Raw genomic sequence first — 12,798 nt, 5'->3', positions numbered from 1 at the left:
TTCCCCTCTCTCTCTGCCTGCCTCTCTGCCTACTTGTGATCTCTCTGTCAAATAAATAAATAAAGTGTTAAAAAAATTTCTTTAAAAAAAGAATAGTCTTTTTCTTGGTTTGCCTCCTTCTCTTTTTTCCCCCTTTGTTCATTTGTTTCTTAAATTCCACATATGAGTGAAATCATATGGGATTTGTCTTTCTCTGACTGACTTATTTCACTTAGCATAATACTCTCTAGCTCCATCCATGTTGTTGCAAATGGCAAGATTTTATTCCTTTTCATGCCATTATATAAAAAATGTCACATCTTCTTATCCATTCATCAGTCGATGGACACTTGGGCTGTTTCTATAATTTGGCTATTGTTGATAAGGCTGCTATAAACATCAGGGTACATGTAGCCCTTTGAATTAGTGTTTTTGTATTCTTTGAGTAAATACCTAATAAATACCTAATAATGCAATTTCTGGATCATAAGGTAGTTCCATTTTTAATTTTTTGAAGAACCTCCATACTGTTTTCCAAAGTGGCTGCACTGGTTTGCCTCCCCACCAAGAGGGCAAGAGGGTTCTCCTTTCTCCACACCCTCACCAACACCTGTTGTTTTCAAAGGAAACATACAGAAGACCCAGAGGAACATGAAAAGAGGCTCAGCATCTCTAAACACCAAGGAAATGTCTATCAAAACCATAATGAGCTATCACCTCACACCTGTCAGAATGGCTAAAATCAAAATAACAAGAAATAACAAGTGTTGGTGAAAAAGTGGAGAAAAGAAAACTCTCATGTACTGTTGGTAGGAATGATTGGTAAAGTCACCATGGAAAACAATATGAAAGAGCCTCAAAAAATTAAAATGGAACTACCATGTGATCCAGCAATTCCATTTCCAGGTATTTATCTGAAGAAAACAAAAATACTAACTTGAAAAGGTATATGCATCCCTATGTTCACTGCAGCATTATTGACAACAGCCAGGATATGAAAATAACCTACATTCCCATCGGCAGATGAATGGTTAAACAAAATGTGATGTATATATCACCCCCCCACACACACACACACTCAATGGAACATAATTCACTCATGAAAAAGTATGAATTTTGCCATTTGCAACAACATGGGTGGACCTCGAGGGCCTCATCATACGAAGTGAAATAAGTAAAATGGAGAAAGACAAATACTGTCTTATCTTGATCTAGAAAAATCTAAATCTCTCTCTCTCTCTCTCTCTCTATATATATATATATGCACATATGTGCTCACACACACACACACACACACACACACACATAAAACCTATAAAAAGGGGGAGACAAGATGGCAGGGAAGTAGGAGGAAGTGCCTTTTCAACCTGTACCCTAAAGTGAGCTGATTACCTACCAAAGAACTCCGATCACCCATGAAATCAGCCTGAGATCAGAATTATACACGTCTGGATCTCTACGGGGGGCAGAAGACGCCAGTGGGCAGGTAAAGTGGAGTGGGAACGTCGGACTGATATCGGAAGATAAACAAAAGGGGGAGGGAGCCACCAGAGGCGACCGATTGGAAAATAATACCCCAATACGAGAGTGCCCTGCATCTGGGGACCAGCATTAACTTGGAGTCTGGTTGAAAGCACTCAAAAGAGCAAAGGATCGCGGGGGGAAATTGTGGGAATCGGGGCGGCTAGGGACAGGGGCTTAAGTCCCCAGACCCAGGACAGCCTCCCCTGGCGCTGAGCCAGAGAGTGCGGCGGAGAAACCAGGTCTTGGTCCCTGAGCCGCCAGCGTGCCCGAGAACGAGTGGAGTCCGGCTCCCGTGAGGGGCTGGGAGCCACACCAGACGGCAGAAAGTGCACCTTGCCTGAGATGCCCGCGTGCCTCACCCTCCCCTGAGAGAGGTGCAAGAACGCCCAGCCTGGTGTTCTGGGACCCACGCCACGATAGAGCCGATAGAGCCGATAGAGCCAGAGACGCCCGTGCCCCAAACCCTCCCCTGGGAGAGGTGCGTACAAGCCTGGCACTCTTAGACCTGGAAAGACCAGGCAGTCCCAGCCCCGGCCAGCGGGAAAATCTCAGTGTGCGATCGCTGCTTGGAACCTCTCTGGCGATCTGGAGCTGCCCAGACAGCCCTCCCTGCCGTGGTTTTGCATACAAGCAGGAGATCCTGCGTCCCCAGGGACCGCGACTCAGAACCTGCTCTGCCAGCGGCCCAGCGGCTGCAGCACCTGCAGGGGAGCAGACTGAGGCTTCTCTCTGAGAGGGAAGTCGGGGTGCAGTTTGCTTTCCTCTAAACCTCCAAAAACCATCAAAAGCTGTCAAGGCGAGAGAAAAGAAGTGAACAAACATAAAAACCTCCAGAGAACAAAAGCCTGAAAAAACTGTTTTCCTCAGAGCCCACCCCCTTGAGGGGGGCTGGAGGACTTAACTCAGGGAACATCATTGACTGAAAACCCACGTGGCAGCCCCCTCCCCCAGAAAACAAATCAGGAAAGAAAAAAAAAAAAAGAAAAGACTACAAGAGAACAACCACCACTACTTCATAGATACAACTTTTATTTTTCATTCATTCCCACTATTCTGGTTCATTTTTTTTTCTTTTTTTATATAGATAATTTTTTAACCTATTTACCATCACAGTGAGATGTCCAGTACATCAAATTCCATAATAAACTTCTAACCTGAATTTTTTGATACATACACATGTGTTTTTCTTTTGCTTTTCTATTTTTTTAATTTTTAAAAAAAATTTTAGTTTAGTTTGGTCCAGTTTATTTTTTATTTTTATTTTCTAATATTCATATAGAGTTAAACTTGAAGGTAACCCCCTTTCTCCAATCAATGCTACCTCTATAGGTAAACCAATTTTTAATCCCCCTTTTTCTTAGGAAAGTTGAGTCCTTTAACAAAGATATCAAGATACATCCAGGAAGAATCAAAATAACCTTCCTCGCCCACACTGAGAATCTATAACCATGCTCCCATATTTTTCTTCTGCCAGTGTCTCTGTGTATTTATGTTTGTCCTGATAGTATATAAATATACTTGGGGTTCTTTTTGATGAGGTTCTTACTTTTTTTGCATATATATATATATATATATATATATATATATATTCTCTCATCATATACTTTTATCAGTCTTTTTGTTTGTCTGTTTTTGTTTGTATACATCATAAATCTTACCCTGGGGCCCATTTGGGCTGAACCTTCTCTTTTATCTTCCCTTTTTTCCCTGTCTCTCTCTCTCTCTCTTTTTTCTTTTTCTTTTCTTTTTTCTCTCGTTTGGGTGGAGAATCCTAATCCTGAGTGCTCAGAAGCGTTCCAGGGTGCACCTTGACTGCACCATGGTCGATACATCCAGCTACATCTGTCCAGTCATCTCTCACCAAAATGACTAGGAGGAGGAATCCCCAACAGAAGAAAAATACAGAGGATGGGCCTTCTGCAACAGAGCTAACGGCTATCAACATAGACAATATGTCAGAAAGAGAATTCAGTCTAACAATTATCCAGGCAATAGCTAGATTGGAGAAAGCCATGGATGACCAAATGGAATTGATTAAGGCAGAATTGAAAGCCACCAGGGATGATGTTCATAATGTTAGGGCAGAGCTGAAGGCCACCAGGGATGAGGTTCACAACACTCTCAATGAGTTCCAATCTAATCTAAATTCTCTAAAAGCTAGGGTAACTGAGACAGAAGATAGAAGTAGTGATCTGGAGGACAAACAGATAGAAAGGATCAGGAGGAAGCCTGGAACAAACAGCTTAGAAGCTACGAAAACAGAATCAGGGAAATAAATGATGCCATGAAACGTTCCAACATCAGAATTATTGGAATCCCTGAAGGGGAGGAGAAAGAAAGAAGTCTAGAAGATATAGTGGAACAAGTTCTTCATGAAAATTTTCCCAATCTTGCGAATGGAACAAGTGTTCATGTACTAGAGGCAGAAAGGTCTCCCCCCAAGATTATAAATTCCAAAAAAACATCCAGGCACCTCATAGTAAAATTGAGGAATCATAATTGTAGATACAATCTCTTGAAAGCCACTAGGACAAAGAAGCTCCTTACGACCAGAGGAAAGCCCATCAGAATAACGTCCACAGAGACCTGGCAAGCCAGAAAGGGCTGGCAAGATATATTCAGGGCACTAAATGAGAAGAACATGCAGCCAAGAATACTTTATCCAGCAAGACTGACATTCCAAATGGATGGAGAGATAGAGTTTCCAAGACCGGCAAGGCTTAAAAGACTATGCAACCACCAAGCCGACACTGCAGGAAATATTAAGGGGGGTTCTATAAAAGAGGAAAAATCCTAAGAATAGCACTGAACAGAAATATAGAGAAAATCGACAGAAAGAAAGACTTCAAAGATAACACAATGTCAATAAAAACATATCTCTCAATAATCACTCTCAATGTGAATGGCCTAAATGTGCCCATAAAACGACACAGGGTGGCAGATTGGATAAAACGAAAGGACCCATCCATATGTTGTCTACAAGAGACCCATTTTGAACCTAAAGATACACCCAGACTGAAAGTAAAGGGATGGAGAAGCATCTTTCATGCCAATGGGCCTCAAAAGAAGGCCAGGGTAGCAATTCTCATATCAGATAAATTAGATTTTAAACTAAAGACGGTAGTCAGAGATACAGAAGGACACTACATAATTCTTAAAGGGACTATCCACCAAGATGATCTAACAATTGTAAATATCTACGCCCCCAATATGGGAGCAGCCAATTACATAAGAAAACTATTAATCAAGATAAAGAGTCATATTAATATGAATACATTAATAGTAGGAGATCTTAACATGCCTCTCTCAGAAATAGACAGATCATCGAAGCAGAAAATCCATAAAGAAATAAGAGCATTGAATGACACATTGGACCAGATGGACCTCATAGATATATACAGAACTTTCCACCCTAAAACAACAGAATACTCATTCTTCTCAAGTGCACATGGAACCTTCTCCAGAATAGACCACATACTGGGTCACAAATCAGGGCTCAACCGATACCAAAAGACTGAGATTATTCCCTGCATATTCTCAGATCACAATGCTTTGAAACTGGAGCTCAATCACAAGGAAAAGTTCAGAAGGAACTCAAACACCTGGAAGCTAAAGACCACCTTGCTTAAGAATGCTTGGATCAACCAGGACATCAAAGAAGAACTTAAACAATTCATGGAAACCAATGAGAATGAAGACACTTCACTCCAAAACCTATGGGATACAGCAAAGGCGGTCCTAAGGGGGAAATACATAGCCATCCAACCCTCTCTCAAAAAAATTGAAAAATCCGGAATACACCAGCTGTCTCTACACCTTAAAGAACTGGAGAATCAACAACAAATCAAACCAACTCCACACGTAAGAAGGGAAATAATCAAGATTAGAGCAGAGATCAATGAGGTAGAAACCAAAGATACAGTAGAACGTATCAATGAAACTAGAAGCTGGTTTTTTGAAAGAGTCAATAAGATCAATAAACCATTGGCCACACTAATCCAAAAGAAAAGAGAGAAAGCCCAAATTAATAACATTATGAATGAAAAGGGAGAGATCACAACTAACACCAAGGAAGTAGAAACAATCATCAGAAGTTATTATCAACAGTTATATGCCAATAAGCTAAGCAACCTAGATGAAATGGATGCATTCCTGGAAAACTATAAACTCCCAAAATTGAACCAAAATTGACAACCTGAATAGACCAATATCTAGTAATGAGATTGAAGCAGTGATCAAAAACCTCCCAAAAAACAAGAGCCCAGGACCCGACGGATTCCTTGGGGAATTCTATCAAACTTTCAAAGAAGAAATAACACCTATCCTCCTGAAGCTGTTTCTAAAAATTGAAGCAGAAGGAAAACTTCCAGACTCTTTTTATGAAGCCAGCATTACCATGATCCCCAAACCAGGCAAAGACCCCACCAAAAAGGAGAATTTCAGACCAATATCACTGATGAATATGGATGCTAAGATTCTCAACAAGATCCTACAAAACAGGATCCAACAGCACATTAAAAAGATTATCCACCATGACCAGGTGGGATTCATCCCTGGGTTACAAGGATGGTTCAACATTCACAAATCAATCAATGTGATAGAACAAATCAATAAGAGAAGAGAGAAGAACCACATGATCCTCTCCATTGATGCAGAAAAAGCTTTTGACAAAATCCAGCATCCATTCCTGATTAAAATGCTTCAAAGTATGGGGATAGAGGGAACATTCCTGAACTGCATCAAATCTATCTATGAAAGACCCACAGCAAATATCATCCTCAATGGGAAAAAGCTTGCAGCCTTCCCGTTGAGATCAGGAACACGACAAGGATGCCCACTCTCACCACTCTTGTTCAACATAGTATTAGAAGTCCTAGCAACAGCAATCAGACAACAAAGAGAAATAAAAGGTATCCAAATTGGCAAGGAAGAAGTCAAACTCTCTCTCTTCGCAGATGACATGATTCTTTATATGGAAAACCCGAAAGACTCCACCCCCAAACTACTAGAACTCATACAGCAATTCAGTAATGTGGCAGGATACAAAGTCAATGTCCAGAAGTCAGTGGCTTTCTTATACACTAACAATGAAAATACAGAAAGGCAAATTAGAGAAACGATTCCATTTACTATAGCACCAAGAACCATAAGATACCTCGGAATAAACCTAACCAAAGAGGTTAAAGATCTGTACTTGAGGAACTACAGTACACTCCTAAAAGAAATTGAAGAAGACACAAAAAGATGGAAGACCATTCCATGCTCTTGGATCAGAAGACTAAATATCGTTAAAATGTCTATACTGCCCAGAGAAATCTATACTTTTAATGCCATTCCAATCAAAATTCCACCAGTATTTTTCAAAGAGCTGGAGCAAATAATCCTAAAATTTGTATGGAATCAGAAGAGACCCTGAATTGCTAAGGAAATGTTGAAAAACAAAAATAAAACTGGCGGCATCACCTTACCTGATTTCAAGCTTTACTACAAAGCTGTGATCACCAAGACAGCATGGTACTGGCATAAAAACAGACACATGGACCAGTGGAACAGAGTAGAGAGCCCAGATATGGACTCTCAACTCTATGGTCAAATAATCTTCGACAAAACAGGAAAAAATATCCAGTGGAAAAAAGACAGTTTCTTCAATAAATGGTGCTGGGAAAACTGGACAGCTATATGTAGAAGAATGAAACTCAACCATTCTCTTACACTGTACACAAAGATAAACTCGAAATGGATAAATGACCTCAACGTGAGACAGGAATCCATCAGAATCCTCGAGGAGAACATAGGCAGTAACCTCTTTGATATCAGCCACAGCAACTTCTTTCAAGATATGTCTCCAAAGGCAAAGGAAACAAAAGTGAAAATGAACTTTTGGGACTTCATCAAGATCAAAAGCTTCTGCGCAGCAAAAGAAACAGTCAGCAAAACAAAGAGGCAACCCACAGAATGGGAGAAGATGTTTGCAAGTGACAGTACAGACAAAAGGTTGATATCCAGGATCTATAAAGAACTCCTCAAACTCAACACACCCAAAACAGACAATCATATTAAAAAATGGGCAGAAGATATGAACAGACACTTCTCCAATGAAGACATACAAATGGCTACCAGACACATGAAAAGATGTTCATCATCACTAGCCATCAGGGAGATTCAAATCAAAACCACATTGAGATACCACCTTACACCAGTTAGAATGGCCAAAATTAGCAAGACAGGAAACAACGTGTGTTGGAGAGGATGGGGAGAAAGGGGAACCCTCTTACACTGTTGGTGGGAATGCAAACTGGTGCAGCCACTTTGGAGAACAGTGTGGAGATTCCTCAGGAAATTAAAAATAGAGCTTCCCTATGACCCTGCAATTGCACTACTGGGTATTTACCCCAAAGATGCAGATATAGTGAAAAGAAGGGCCATCTGTACCCCAATGTTTATAGCAGCAATGACCACAGTCACCAAACTGTGGAAAGAACCAAGATGCCCTTCAATGGATGGATGGATACGGAAGATGTGGTCCATGTACACTATGGAGTATTATGCCTCCATCAGAAAGGACGAATACCCAACTTTTGTAGCAACATGGATGGGACTGGAAGAGATTATGCTGAGTGAAATAAGTCAAACAGAGAGAGTCAATTATCATATGGTTTCACTTATTTGTGGAGCATAGCAAATAACATGGAGGACAAGGGTAGATGGAGAGGAGAAGGGAGTTGAGGGAAATTGGAAGGGGAGGTGAACCAGGAGAGACTATGGACTCTGAAAAACAACCTGAGGGTTTTGAAGGGGCGGGGGGTGGGAGGTTGGGGGAACCAGGTGGTGGGTATTAGGAAGGGCACAGATTGCATGGAGCACTTGGTGTGGTGAAAAAACAATGAATACTGTTATGCTGAAAATAAATAAAAAATTTAATTAAAAAAAAACCTATAAAAAATCCAGGATTTCTAAAAATCTAAAATCCAAAACACACAAACACACACACCCCAATAAACAAACATTATACACCCAGGAAACAGATTGGTGATTGCCAGAAGTGGAGGTTGAGGGTGTGTAAAATGAGTGAAGGGAGTTCAAAAGGTGCACACTTCCAATTGTAAAACAAGTCATAGGGATGTGTGATAGGGCAATTACATTATTACTAATACTGTATTGCATATTTGAAAGTTGTTAAGAGAGTAAATCTTAAAAGTTCTCATCACTATAATAAAATTTTTTAAACATTTAAAATTCTTTTTCTGTGTATACACAGCACATTAATTACTTATATAAGCAATCACTGGCTGTCCAAAAACTGAGGGAAGCTTCATTCTAAATATAGCAACAACTGTTTATTCATTGGTAATAAATTGACACCCTTTATCAAAACTTGGAATCCAGCACTTGTACAAAAATCACCATGCTGGCCTATAAAATTTTAAATTAATATATATGATAAAATTTTTTGTAACTATGTATGATGATGGATGTTAACTATACTTATTGTGGTGTTCATTTTGTAATATATGCAAATATAGAGTCATTATATTGTATACCTGAAAACAATATAATGATGTATGCTAATTATATACCTCAATTTAAAAGCTGGTATCATATTTTCTATATTATAACATGTATGAGTAAAATATTTTACAAAATAACACTAAGGCAAGAATTAAAGTACCATAAATTTGTTACATTCTATATGAAGTGGGATAATATTAAGTAAAATGTGAAAAATTAAGGATATATACAGTAGAACCTAAAATATTCAATAATACAAAAATATGCAGATAAAAAAGCCCACAGAAGAAATAAAAATTTAAAAACTATTTTAACCCAAATGCAAACAGACGCAAATGTTCATGGATGGAATGAACAAAAAAAAAAAAAAATAGGACAATAATCGTATCACATGTAAATAGACAAACACTCCAATTAAAAGTCCAGACTGGATAAAAAATAATGCCCAACTATTCACTGTCTGTAAGAAGCTTGTTTTTAATATAAAGACAAATGTAGATTGCAATTAATAATAGGAAAAAGTACATGAAAGAATGTATATACATGAGCATAAGGAAGCTCATGTGGTCACAATAATCAAAGACCAATAAATGTCAAGACATAACATGTAACTAGAAATAGAGGCATTTTAGTGTAATAAATGTTAATTCATCAGGAATACATAACTCCCAAAAATGTATATGTATCTAATATTAGAAACTTAAGATAAATGGTGCAAAAACTAAGGAAATAAAAGAGGAAATAGAAAAATCCACAATCATAATAGATTTTGACATGTCTCTCTAAGTAATTGATAAAACAAGAGGGCAAAAACCAGGAATAGAAAATTGAAACATTTGACCTCATTTACCTTTGTAAAACACACTACACAAAAGGACTGTAGAACACATGCTCTTTTAAACTGTACATAGTATATTCATCAAGATATGACATACACTGAACCAGAAAAAAAGAAACAACAAATTTCACAAGATTGAATGAAATATTGTAGAATAGGTTTACTATTCTTACTACAGGCAACCTATTGAATGGAAATAGAAATGACTTAAGAGGAAATAGAATTAAATTAAAAATCAATTATTAAATGTCCAAAAAGAATCTAAATATTTGGAAATTACACAACACATTTAATCACAAAATTTAGAAAATATTTTGAACTGAATGATGAAAACACTATATATCAATATTTTTGAGATAAAGCAATGCTTGAAGGAAATTTACAGCATTGAAAGTATATATTAGAGGGGTGCCTTGGTGGCACAGTTGGTTGAGAGTCCAATTCTTGGCTTTGGCTCAGGTCATGATCTCATGGTGGTGAGACTGAGGCCCACGTTGGGCTCCGCGCTCAGGGAAGAGTCTTCTTAGGACTCTTTCTCTGTCCCCCAGCCCCTCCCCCCCCCACTTCCTGCACGCGCGTGCACACATGCTCTCTGTTGCTCTTTCTCTAAAAAAACTGGATAAATCTTTTTTAAAAAAACACATAGAACTATATATTAGAAAAGATGAAGTGTTTAAATCCAATTTCCAACTTAAAAAGCTAGAAAAGAAAGCACATATTTAATACAAAGTAAATAGTAAGAAATAATAAAGAGCAGATGTCACTAAAATGGAAAATAAATAATAAAGAAACTAGCAAAGCTGAAAATTTGTTCTTTGAAAATATTAATAAGTTTGATAAACCTCTGGTAAAACTAATCAGGAAAACAATAAAATACAAATTACAGTATCAGAAATGAAAGATGGAATATCACTACAGGTGATATTTACTAGAGACAGTAAAAAAATAAGGAAATGTTACAAATGACACTATACTAAGAAATCGTGAAAAATGAACTTACAAAACAGAAACAAGAAGAGTAGAAAACATAATTATCTCTGCATTTGTTAAGGGAATTATATTAATCATTAAAAATCTTTCCATGAAGAAAATTCAAGACACATATGTTAAGCAATACATTTATCAAGGATTTAATAAACAAATGATATCACATGGTATGCAAGAGATTTCAGAAAAGAAAGGGGAAGGAACATTTCCCAACTGACTTTTTAGAGTCCAACAAGATCCTGACACCAAAAATTTGCAAGAACCTTAAAGGAAAAGAGAAATAGGAGATCACTATCTGTAATGAATGGTGATGTCAAAATGCTTAAATATCATAAATCATGTTCAGTGATATTTTTAAAAGCAAAATGGACTGGAATTTATTCCAGGAATGCAAGCTTGGTTCAACATTCAGAAAACAACAGATAGAGAGATGAAGGAAAATCACTTGAAATGTTTGAGAGTTTTTTTAGGGGTACCTGAGTGACACAGTCAGTTAAGTGTCTGATTTTTGGTTTTGGCTCAGGTGGTGAGATCTTAGGGTCATGGGATCAAGCCCCACACTGGGCTCCAAGCTGAGCATGGAGCCTTCTTGGGATTCTCTCTCTGTCTTCCTTGCCCCTCCCCCTGCTCTCATTCTTTCTCTCTTTCCCTCTCTATTTCTCAAATAAATAAATCTTTTAAAAAAATTTTTAAAGCTCTTATGAACTATTAATAGAGAGAAACATCCTCAACCTGCTAAAGGACACCTACCAAAAAAAAAAAAAAAACTATAGTTAGTATTATATTAATGGTGAAAGACTAAGTGGTTTCCCTTTGGATCAGAAGCGCTGCAAGAAATTATTATTTCACCAAATTTTTAATATTGTGCAAGAGTTCTTTTTTTAAGGTTTCATTTATTTATTCATCAGGGGGAGAGAGAAAGCTATTGTGCAACAGTTCTTGTCCAGTGCAGTAAGTCAAGAAGAAATAAAAGATATAAGTTTAAAAAGTTAACAGTAATTCCTACTTTAATCATAGACACCCTTATACCATCCTAAGAAATCTGTGGGAAAAAAAATTCAACTAATAAGAATTTATCAAAATTGAGGAATCCAAATTCATATAAAAATCTATTGTATTTCTATGTATTGGAGATGAAATTTGTAAAACACCTTTATAGTCACACTCAGAAATTATACACTTAGAAATTATTTTCCCTAAGCATTAACAAAATATTTCCAAGACCTCTCCATAGAGAACTACAAAACATTGCAGAGAGAAGCTGAACAGTATCTAAATAAATGGGTATGTTCATGGATGGAAAAAAAATGTTTTCCAGATGTCAGTTTTTCCTCAAATCAGTTTATAGACTCAATATAATCCCAATCAAAACTTTAGAAGGATTTTTTTCTCAGTATTGGTAAGTTGATTTCAAAATCCATTTCAAAATAGCCAAAAAGGAAGAGAGTATAAAACTTTTATTACTTGATTTTAAGACTTACTATATAGCTACCACAATCAAGACAATATTACTGAGTGCATGTGTGTGTGCACATGTGTATTTAATCCAGCATGTACACTGGGAAATGTATACATATACATATACGCTGGGATATACATATACGTGTGTGTGTGTGTGTATATATACATATATATATGGATGGATATATATATACATAAAGGTCAATGAGGTCAAATGTTTCAATTTTCCACTCTTCGGTTTTGTCCACTTGTCTTATCAATTACTTAGAAAGACATGTCAAAATCTATTATGATTGTGGATTTTTCTATTTCTCCTTTCAATTCTTCATTTTTTGCTGGTAGAACTCTGTGCTGCGCAGAACACCTGCTCCCCGTGGCCTTACCTATGTATTTCATCAACAAGGGTGTCTCTTTTTCTATATACTATTATTGTCCACGACCATTTGTTCATATAATTAAAAATCTATGAAATATCTCATTTGAAAGATAAAATTACATTT

Source organism: Martes martes (assembly GCF_963455335.1).
Source record: "Martes martes genome assembly, chromosome: 10".
Lineage (NCBI taxonomy): Eukaryota > Metazoa > Chordata > Mammalia > Carnivora > Mustelidae > Martes > Martes martes.
The sequence above is the reverse complement of the archived record's forward strand: the minus strand, read 5'-3'. Positions refer to the sequence as shown.